The sequence below is a fragment of the Colletes latitarsis genome, unplaced genomic scaffold (genome assembly GCF_051014445.1).
Source record: "Colletes latitarsis isolate SP2378_abdomen unplaced genomic scaffold, iyColLati1 scaffold0023, whole genome shotgun sequence".
NCBI classification, from domain to species: Eukaryota; Metazoa; Arthropoda; class Insecta; order Hymenoptera; family Colletidae; genus Colletes; species Colletes latitarsis.
This window is the reverse complement of record NW_027488373.1, coordinates 8,612,649-8,623,335: the sequence shown is the minus strand read 5'-3', so window position 1 is coordinate 8,623,335 and position 10,687 is coordinate 8,612,649.

Here is a 10,687-nt window from a genome sequence, read left to right as displayed (position 1 = left end):
TGCTTTGGATCACGTAGTAAAGTGGTACCACACTGAAACAGTCCACTAAACCTGCTTTGGATCAATATTTTAGAGGTTAACGCATGTTAGGTCTAGGTTAGCCCTGGGATTTTCAGTCATCAGACTCATACTTTCGCATTCTTCACATACTTGTTGAACGGATCCTGGGTTTTTTCTGGTTTGGTTCACGTAGTAATGTGGTACCACAATGAAACATTCAATTAAACCTGGTCTTGATAAATATTTTGGAGGATAACGCATGTTAGGTTTGGGTTAGGTCTAGGATTTGTCCTCATCAGGCTCATACTTCATGGCTAGATCCTGGGCTGTTTCTGGATTGAATCACGTAGTAATGTGGGACCACACTGAAACAGTCAATTAAACCTGGTTTCGATCAATATTTTAGAGAATAATTCATGCTAGGTCTAGGTTAGGTCTGGGATTTGCTCTCATCAGGCTCATTCTTTCGCATATTTCTCATACTGGATGGCTAGATCCTGGGCTTTTTCTGGATTGCATCACGTAGTAATGAAGTACAACACTGAAACAGTCAATTAAACCTGGTTTCCATCAATATCTTAGAGGACAACGCAAGTTAGGTCTGGGATAGGTCTGGGATTTGCCCTCATCAGGGTCATACTTTCGCAGTTCTAACATACATGTTGACCTGATCGAGGGTTCTTAATGCTTTGGATCACGTAGTAAAGTGGTACCACACTGAAACAGTCCATTAAACCTGGTTTGGATCAATATTTTAGAGGATAACGCATGTTAGGTCTAGGTTAGGTCTGGGATTTTCACTCATCAGACTCATACTTTCGCACACTTCACATACTCGTTGAACGGATCCTGGGTTTTTTCTGGTTTGGATTACGTAGTAATGTGGGACCACACTGAAACAATCAAAAAAACCTGGTCTTGATAAATATTTTAGAGGATAACGCATGTTAGGTCTGCGTTAGGTCTAGGATTTGCCCTCGTCAAGCTCATACTTTCGCATATTTCTCATACTCCATGGCTAGATCCTGGTGTATTTCTGGATTGGATCACGTAGCAATGTGGTACCACACTGAAACAGTCAATTAAACCTGGTCTTGATAAATATTTTAGAGGATAACGCAAGTTAGGTCTGGGATAGGTCTGGGATTTGCCCTCATCAGGCTCATACTTTCGCGTTTTTCACATACTTGTTGAACTGATCCTGGGTTTTTTCTGGTTTGGATCACGTAGCAATGTGGTACCACACTGAAACAGTCAATTAAACCTGGTCTTCATAAATATTTTAGAGGATAACGCATGTTAGGTCTGGGATAGGTCTAGGATTTGCCCTCATCAGACTCATACTTTCGCACACTTCACATACTCGTTGAACAGATCCTGGGTTATTTTCTGGTTTGGATCACATAGTAATGTGGTACCACACTAAAACAGTCGATTATACCAGGTTTCGATCAATATTTATGAGGATAACGCATGTTAGGTCTAGGTTAGGCCGGGGATTTTCACTCATCAGACTCATACTTTCGCATTCTTCACATACTTGTTGAACGGATCCTGGGTTTTTTCTGGTTTGGTTCACGTAGTAATGTGGTACCACACTGGAACATTCAATTAAATCTGGTCTTGATAAATATTTCAGAGGATAACGCATTTTAGGTTTGGGTTAGGTCTAGGATTTGCCCTCATCAGGCCCATTCTTTCGCATATTTCTCATAGTTCGTGGCTAGATCCTGTGCTGTTTCTGTATTGTATCACGTAGTAATGTGGTACCACGCTGAAACAGTCAATTAAACCTGGTTTCGTTCAATATTTTAGAGGATAACGCAAGTTAGGTCTGGGATAGGTCTGGGATTTACCCTCATCAGGCTCATGCTTTCGCGTTTTTCACATACTTGTTGAACAGATCCTGGGTTTTTTCCGGTTTGGGCCACGTAGTAGTGTGGTACCACACTGAAACAGTCGATTAAACCTGGTTTCGATCAATATTTTTGAGGATAACGCTTGCTGGGTCTAGGTTAGGCCGGGGATTTTCACTCATCAGACTCATACTTTCGCATTCTTCACATACTTGTTGAACGGATCCTGGGTTTTTTCTGGTTTGGATCACGTAGTAATGTGGGACCACACTGAAACAATCAATTAAACCTGGTCATGATAAATATTTTCGAGGACAACGCATGTTAGGTTTGAGTTAGGTCTAGGATTTGCCCGCATCATGCTCATACTTTCGCATATTTCTCATACTTCATGGCTAGATCCTGGGCTGTTTCTGGATTGTATCACGTGGTAATGTGGTACCACGCTGAAACAGTCAATTAAGCCTGATTTCGATCAATATTTTAGAGGATAACGCAAGTTAGGTCTGGGATAGGTCTGGGATTCGCCATCATCAGGCTCATACTTTCGCATATTTCTCATACTTGATGGCTAGATCCTGGGCTTTTTCTGGATTGCATCACGTAGTAATGAAGTACAACATTGAAACAGTCAATTCAACCTGGTTTCCATCAATATCTTAGAGGACAACGCAAGTTAGGTCTGGGATAGGTCTGGGATTTGCCCTCATCAGGCACATACTTTCGCGTTTTTCACATACTTGTTGAACAGATCCTGGGTTTTTTCTGGTTTGGATCACATAGTAATGTGGTACCACACTGAAACAGTCGATTATACCAGGTTTCGGTCAATATTTTTGAGGATAACGCATGTTAGGTCTAGGTTAGGCCGGGGATTTTCACTCATCAGAGTCATACTTTCGCATTCTTCACATACTTGTTGAACGGATCCTGGGTTTTTTCTGGTTTGGTTCACGTAGTAATGTGGTACCACACTGGAACATTCAATTAAATCTGGTCTTGATAAATATTTCAGAGGATAACGCATGTTAGGTTTGGGTTAGGTCTAGGATTTGCCCTCATCAGGCTCATACTTTCGCATATTTCTCATACTTCATGGCTAGATCCTGTGCTGTTTCTGTATTGTATCACGTAGTAATGTGGTACCACGCTGAAACAGTCAATTAAACCTGGTTTCGTTCAATATTTTAGAGGATAACGCAAGTTAGGTCTGGGATAGGTCTGGGATTTACTCTCATCAGGCTCATGCTTTCGCGTTTTTCACATACTTGTTGAACAGATCCTGGGTTTTTTCCGGTTTGGGTCACGTAGTAGTGTGGTACCACACTGAAACAGTCAATTAAACCTGGTTTCGATCAATATTTTTGAGGATAACGCATGTTAGGTCAAGGTTAGGCCTGGGATTTTCAGTCATCAGACTCATACTTTCGCATTCTTCACATACTTGTTGAACGGATCCTGGGTTTTTTCTGGTTTGGATCACGTAGTAATGTGGGACCACACTGAAACAATCAATTAAACCTGGTCATGATAAATATTTTCGAGGACAACGCATGTTAGGTCTAGGTAAGGCCTGGGATTTGCCCTCATCAGGGTCATACTTTCGCAGTTTTAACATACATGTTGACCTGCTCGAGGATTCTTAATGCTTTGGATCACGTAGTAAAGTGGTACCACACTGAAACAGTCCACTAAACCTGCTTTGGATCAATATTTTAGAGGTTAACGCATGTTAGGTCTAGGTTAGCCCTGGGATTTTCAGTCATCAGACTCATACTTTCGCATTCTTCACATACTTGTTGAACGGATCCTGGGTTTTTTCTGGTTTGGTTCACGTAGTAATGTGGTACCACAATGAAACATTCAATTAAACCTGGTCTTGATAAATATTTTGGAGGATAACGCATGTTAGGTTTGGGTTAGGTCTAGGATTTGTCCTCATCAGGCTCATACTTCATGGCTAGATCCTGGGCTGTTTCTGGATTGAATCACGTAGTAATGTGGGACCACACTGAAACAGTCAATTAAACCTGGTTTCGATCAATATTTTAGAGAATAATTCATGCTAGGTCTAGGTTAGGTCTGGGATTTGCTCTCATCAGGCTCATTCTTTCGCATATTTCTCATACTGGATGGCTAGATCCTGGGCTTTTTCTGGATTGCATCACGTAGTAATGAAGTACAACACTGAAACAGTCAATTAAACCTGGTTTCCATCAATATCTTAGAGGACAACGCAAGTTAGGTCTGGGATAGGTCTGGGATTTGCCCTCATCAGGGTCATACTTTCGCAGTTCTAACATACATGTTGACCTGATCGAGGGTTCTTAATGCTTTGGATCACGTAGTAAAGTGGTACCACACTGAAACAGTCCATTAAACCTGGTTTGGATCAATATTTTAGAGGATAACGCATGTTAGGTCTAGGTTAGGTCTGGGATTTTCACTCATCAGACTCATACTTTCGCACACTTCACATACTCGTTGAACGGATCCTGGGTTTTTTCTGGTTTGGATTACGTAGTAATGTGGGACCACACTGAAACAATCAAAAAAACCTGGTCTTGATAAATATTTTAGAGGATAACGCATGTTAGGTCTGCGTTAGGTCTAGGATTTGCCCTCGTCAAGCTCATACTTTCGCATATTTCTCATACTCCATGGCTAGATCCTGGTGTATTTCTGGATTGGATCACGTAGCAATGTGGTACCACACTGAAACAGTCAATTAAACCTGGTCTTGATAAATATTTTAGAGGATAACGCAAGTTAGGTCTGGGATAGGTCTGGGATTTGCCCTCATCAGGCTCATACTTTCGCGTTTTTCACATACTTGTTGAACTGATCCTGGGTTTTTTCTGGTTTGGATCACGTAGCAATGTGGTACCACACTGAAACAGTCAATTAAACCTGGTCTTCATAAATATTTTAGAGGATAACGCATGTTAGGTCTGGGATAGGTCTAGGATTTGCCCTCATCAGACTCATACTTTCGCACACTTCACATACTCGTTGAACAGATCCTGGGTTATTTTCTGGTTTGGATCACATAGTAATGTGGTACCACACTAAAACAGTCGATTATACCAGGTTTCGATCAATATTTATGAGGATAACGCATGTTAGGTCTAGGTTAGGCCGGGGATTTTCACTCATCAGACTCATACTTTCGCATTCTTCACATACTTGTTGAACGGATCCTGGGTTTTTTCTGGTTTGGTTCACGTAGTAATGTGGTACCACACTGGAACATTCAATTAAATCTGGTCTTGATAAATATTTCAGAGGATAACGCATTTTAGGTTTGGGTTAGGTCTAGGATTTGCCCTCATCAGGCCCATTCTTTCGCATATTTCTCATAGTTCGTGGCTAGATCCTGTGCTGTTTCTGTATTGTATCACGTAGTAATGTGGTACCACGCTGAAACAGTCAATTAAACCTGGTTTCGTTCAATATGTTAGAGGATAACGCAAGTTAGGTCTGGGATAGGTCTGGGATTTACCCTCATCAGGCTCATGCTTTCGCGTTTTTCACATACTTGTTGAACAGATCCTGGGTTTTTTCCGGTTTGGGCCACGTAGTAGTGTGGTACCACACTGAAACAGTCGATTAAACCTGGTTTCGATCAATATTTTTGAGGATAACGCTTGCTGGGTCTAGGTTAGGCCGGGGATTTTCACTCATCAGACTCATACTTTCGCATTCTTCACATACTTGTTGAACGGATCCTGGGTTTTTTCTGGTTTGGATCACGTAGTAATGTGGGACCACACTGAAACAATCAATTAAACCTGGTCATGATAAATATTTTCGAGGGCAACGCATGTTAGGTTTGAGTTAGGTCTAGGATTTGCCCGCATCATGCTCATACTTTCGCATATTTCTCATACTTCATGGCTAGATCCTGGGCTGTTTCTGGATTGTATCACGTGGTAATGTGGTACCACGCTGAAACAGTCAATTAAGCCTGATTTCGATCAATATTTTAGAGGATAACGCAAGTTAGGTCTGGGATAGGTCTGGGATTCGCCATCATCAGGCTCATACTTTCGCATATTTCTCATACTTGATGGCTAGATCCTGGGCTTTTTCTGGATTGCATCACGTAGTAATGAAGTACAACATTGAAACAGTCAATTCAACCTGGTTTCCATCAATATCTTAGAGGACAACGCAAGTTAGGTCTGGGATAGGTCTGGGATTTGCCCTCATCAGGCACATACTTTCGCGTTTTTCACATACTTGTTGAACAGATCCTGGGTTTTTTCTGGTTTGGATCACATAGTAATGTGGTACCACACTGAAACAGTCGATTATACCAGGTTTCGGTCAATATTTTTGAGGATAACGCATGTTAGGTCTAGGTTAGGCCGGGGATTTTCACTCATCAGAGTCATACTTTCGCATTCTTCACATACTTGTTGAACGGATCCTGGGTTTTTTCTGGTTTGGTTCACGTAGTAATGTGGTACCACACTGGAACATTCAATTAAATCTGGTCTTGATAAATATTTCAGAGGATAACGCATGTTAGGTTTGGGTTAGGTCTAGGATTTGCCCTCATCAGGCTCATACTTTCGCATATTTCTCATACTTCATGGCTAGATCCTGTGCTGTTTCTGTATTGTATCACGTAGTAATGTGGTACCACGCTGAAACAGTCAATTAAACCTGGTTTCGTTCAATATTTTAGAGGATAACGCAAGTTAGGTCTGGGATAGGTCTGGGATTTACTCTCATCAGGCTCATGCTTTCGCGTTTTTCACATACTTGTTGAACAGATCCTGGGTTTTTTCCGGTTTGGGTCACGTAGTAGTGTGGTACCACACTGAAACAGTCAATTAAACCTGGTTTCGATCAATATTTTTGAGGATAACGCATGTTAGGTCAAGGTTAGGCCTGGGATTTTCAGTCATCAGACTCATACTTTCGCATTCTTCACATACTTGTTGAACGGATCCTGGGCTTTTTCTGGATTGCATCACGTAGTAATGAAGTACAACACTGAAACAGTCAATTAAACCTGGTTTCCATCAATATTTTAGAGGACAACGCATGTTAGGTCTAGGTAAGGCCTGGGATTTGCCCTCATCAGGGTCATACTTTCGCAGTTTTAACATACATGTTGACCTGCTCGAGGATTCTTAATACTTTGGATCACGTAGTAAAGTGGTATCACACTGAAACAGGCCATTAAACCTGGTTTGGATCAATATTTTAGAGGATAACGCATGTTAGGTCTAGGTTAGCCCTGGGATTTTCAGTCATCAGACTCATACTTTCGCATTCTTCACATACTTGTTGAACGGATCCTGGGTTTTTTCTGGTTTGGTTCACGTAGTAATGTGGTACCACACTGAAACATTCAATTAAACCTGGTCTTAATAAATATTTTGGAGGATAACGCATGTTAGGTTTGGGTTAGGTCTAGGATTTGTCCTCATCAGGCTCATACATTCGCATATTTCTCATACTTCATGGCTAGATCCTGGTCTGTTTCTGGATTGAATCACGTTGTAATGTGGGACCACACTGAAACAGTCAATTAAACCTGGTTTCGATCAATATTTTAGAGAATAATTCATGCTAGGTCTAGGTTAGGTCTGGGATTTGCTCTCATCAGGCTCATTCTTTCGCATATTTCTCATACTTGATGGCTAGATCCTGGGCTTTTTCTGGATTGCATCACGTAGTAATGAAGTACAACACTGAAACAGTCAATTAAACCTGGTTTCCATCAATATCTTAGAGGACAACGCAAGTTAGGTCTGGGATAGGTCTGGGATTTGCCCTCATCAGGCACATACTTTCGCGTTTTTCACATACTTGTTGAACAGATCCTGGGTTTTTTCTGGTTTGGTTCACGTAGTAATGTGGTACCACACTGAAACAGTCAATTAAACCTGGTTTCGATCAATATTTTAGAGAATAATTCATGCTGGGTCTAGGTTAGGTCTGGGATTTGCTCTCATCAGGCTCATTCTTTCGCATATTTCTCATACTTGATGGCTAGATCCTGGGCTATTTCTGGATTGTATCACGTAGTAACGTGGTACCACGCTGAAACAGTCAATTAAACCTGGTCTTGATAAATATTTTAGAGGATAACGCAAGTTAGGTCTGGGATAGGTCTGGGATTTGCCCTCATCAGACTCATACTTTCGCACACTTCACATACTCGTTGAACAGATCCGGGGTTATTTTCTGGTTTGGATCACATAGTAATGTGGTACCACACTGAAACAGTCAATTAAACCTGGTTTTGATCAATATTTTAGAAAATAATTCATGTTAGGTCTAGGTTAGGCCTGGGATTTTCACTCATCAGACCCATACTTTCGCACACTTCACATACTCGTTGAACAGATCCCGGGTTATTTTCTGGTTTGGATCTCATAGTAATGTGGTACCACACTGAAACAGTCAATTAAACCTGGTTTTGATCAATATTTTAGAAAATAATTCATGTTAGGTCTAGGTTAGGCCTGGGATTTTCACTCATCAGACCCATACTTTCGCATTCTTCACATACTTGTTGAACGGATCCTGGGATTTTTCTGGTTTAGATTACGTAGTAATGTGGGACCACACTGAAACAATCAAACAAACTTGGTCTTGATAAATATTTTAGAGGATAACGCATGTTAGGTCTGCGTTAGGTCTAGGATTTGCCCTCGTCAGGCTCATACTTTCGCATATTTCTCATACTTCATGGCTAGATCCTGGGGTATTTCTGGATTGGATCACGTAGCAATGTGGTACCACACTGAAACAGTCAATTAAACCTGGTCTTGATAAATATTTTAGAGGATAACGCATGTTAGGTCTGGGATAGGTCTGGGATTTGCCCTCATCAGACTCATACTTTCGCACACTTCACATACTCGTTGAACAGATCCTGGGTTATTTTCTGGTTTGGATCACATAGTAATGTGGTACCACACTGAAACAGTCGATTATACCAGGTTTCGGTCAATATTTTTGAGGATAACGCATGTTAGGTCTAGGTTAGGCCGGGGATTTCCACTCATCAGACTCATACTTTCGCATTCTTCACATACTTGTTGAACGGATCCTGGGTTTTTTCTGGTTTGGTTCACGTAGTAATGTGGTATCACACTGGAACATTCAATTAAATCTGGTCTTGATAAATATTTCAGAGGATAACGCATGTTAGGTTTGGGTTAGGTCTAGGATTTGCCCTCATCAGGCTCATACTTTCGCATATTTCTCATACTTCATGGCTAGATCCTGTGCTGTTTCTGTATTGTATCACGTAGTAATGTGGTACCACGCTGAAACACTCAATTAAACCTGGTTTCGTTCAATATTTTAGAGGATAACGCAAGTTAGGTCTGGGATAGGTCTGGGATTTGCCCTCATCAGGCACATACTTTCGCGTTTTTCACATACTTGTTGAACAGATCCTGGGTTTTTTCTGGTTTGGTTCACGTAGTAATGTGGTACCACACTGAAACAGTCAATTAAACCTGGTTTCGATCAATATTTTAGAGGATAATTCATGCTAGGTCTAGGTTAGGTCTGGGATTTGCTCTCATCAGGCTCATTCTTTCGCATATTTCTCATACTTGATGGCTAGATCCTGGGCTATTTCTGTATTGTATCACGTAGTAATGTGGTACCACGCTGAAACACTCAATTAAACCTGGTTTCGTTCAATATTTTATAGGATAACGCAAGTTAGGTCTGGGATAGGTCTGGGATTTACCCTCATCAGGCTCATGCTTTCGCGTTTTTCACATACTTGTTGAACAGATCCTGGGTTTTTTCCGGTTTGGGTCACGTAGTAGTGTGGTACCACACTGAAACAGTCAATCAAACCTGGTTTCGATCAATATTTTTGAGGATAACGCATGTTAGGTCAAGGTTAGGCCTGGGATTTTCAGTCATCAGACTCATACTTTCGCATTCTTCACATACTTGTTGAACGGATCCTGGGCTTTTTCTGGATTGCATCACGTAGTAATGAAGTACAACACTGAAACAGTCAATTAAACCTGGTTTCCATCAATATTTTAGAGGACAACGCATGTTAGGTCTAGGTAAGGCCTGGGATTTGCCCTCATCAGGGTCATACTTTCGCAGTTTTAACATACATGTTGACCTGCTCGAGGATTCTTAATACTTTGGATCACGTAGTAAAGTGGTACCACACTGAAACAGGCCATTAAACCTGGTTTGGATCAATATTTTAGAGGATAACGCATGTTAGGTCTAGGTTAGCCCTGGGATTTTCAGTCATCAGACTCATACTTTCGCATTCTTCACATACTTGTTGAACGGATCCTGGGTTTTTTCTGGTTTGGTTCACGTAGTAATGTGGTACCACACTGAAACATTCAATTAAACCTGGTCTTGATAAATATTTTGGAGGATAACGCATGTTAGGTTTGGGTTAGGTCTAGAATTTGTCCTCATCAGGCTCATACATTCGCATATTTCTCATACTTCATGGCTAGATCCTGGGCTGTTTCTGGATTGAATCACGTAGTAATGTGGGACCACACTGAAACAGTCAATTAAACCTGGTTTCGATCAATATTTTAGAGAATAATTCATGCTAGGTCTAGGTTAGGTCTGGGATTTGCTCTCATCAGGCTCATTCTTTCGCATATTTCTCATACTTGATGGCTAGATCCTGGGCTGTTTCTGGATTGAATCACGTAGTAATGTGGGACCACACTGAAACAGTCAATTAAACCTGGTTTCCATCAATATCTTAGAGGACAACGCAAGTTAGGTCTGGGATAGGTCTGGGATTTGCCCTCATCAGGGTCATACTTTCGCAGTTCTAACATACATGTTGACCT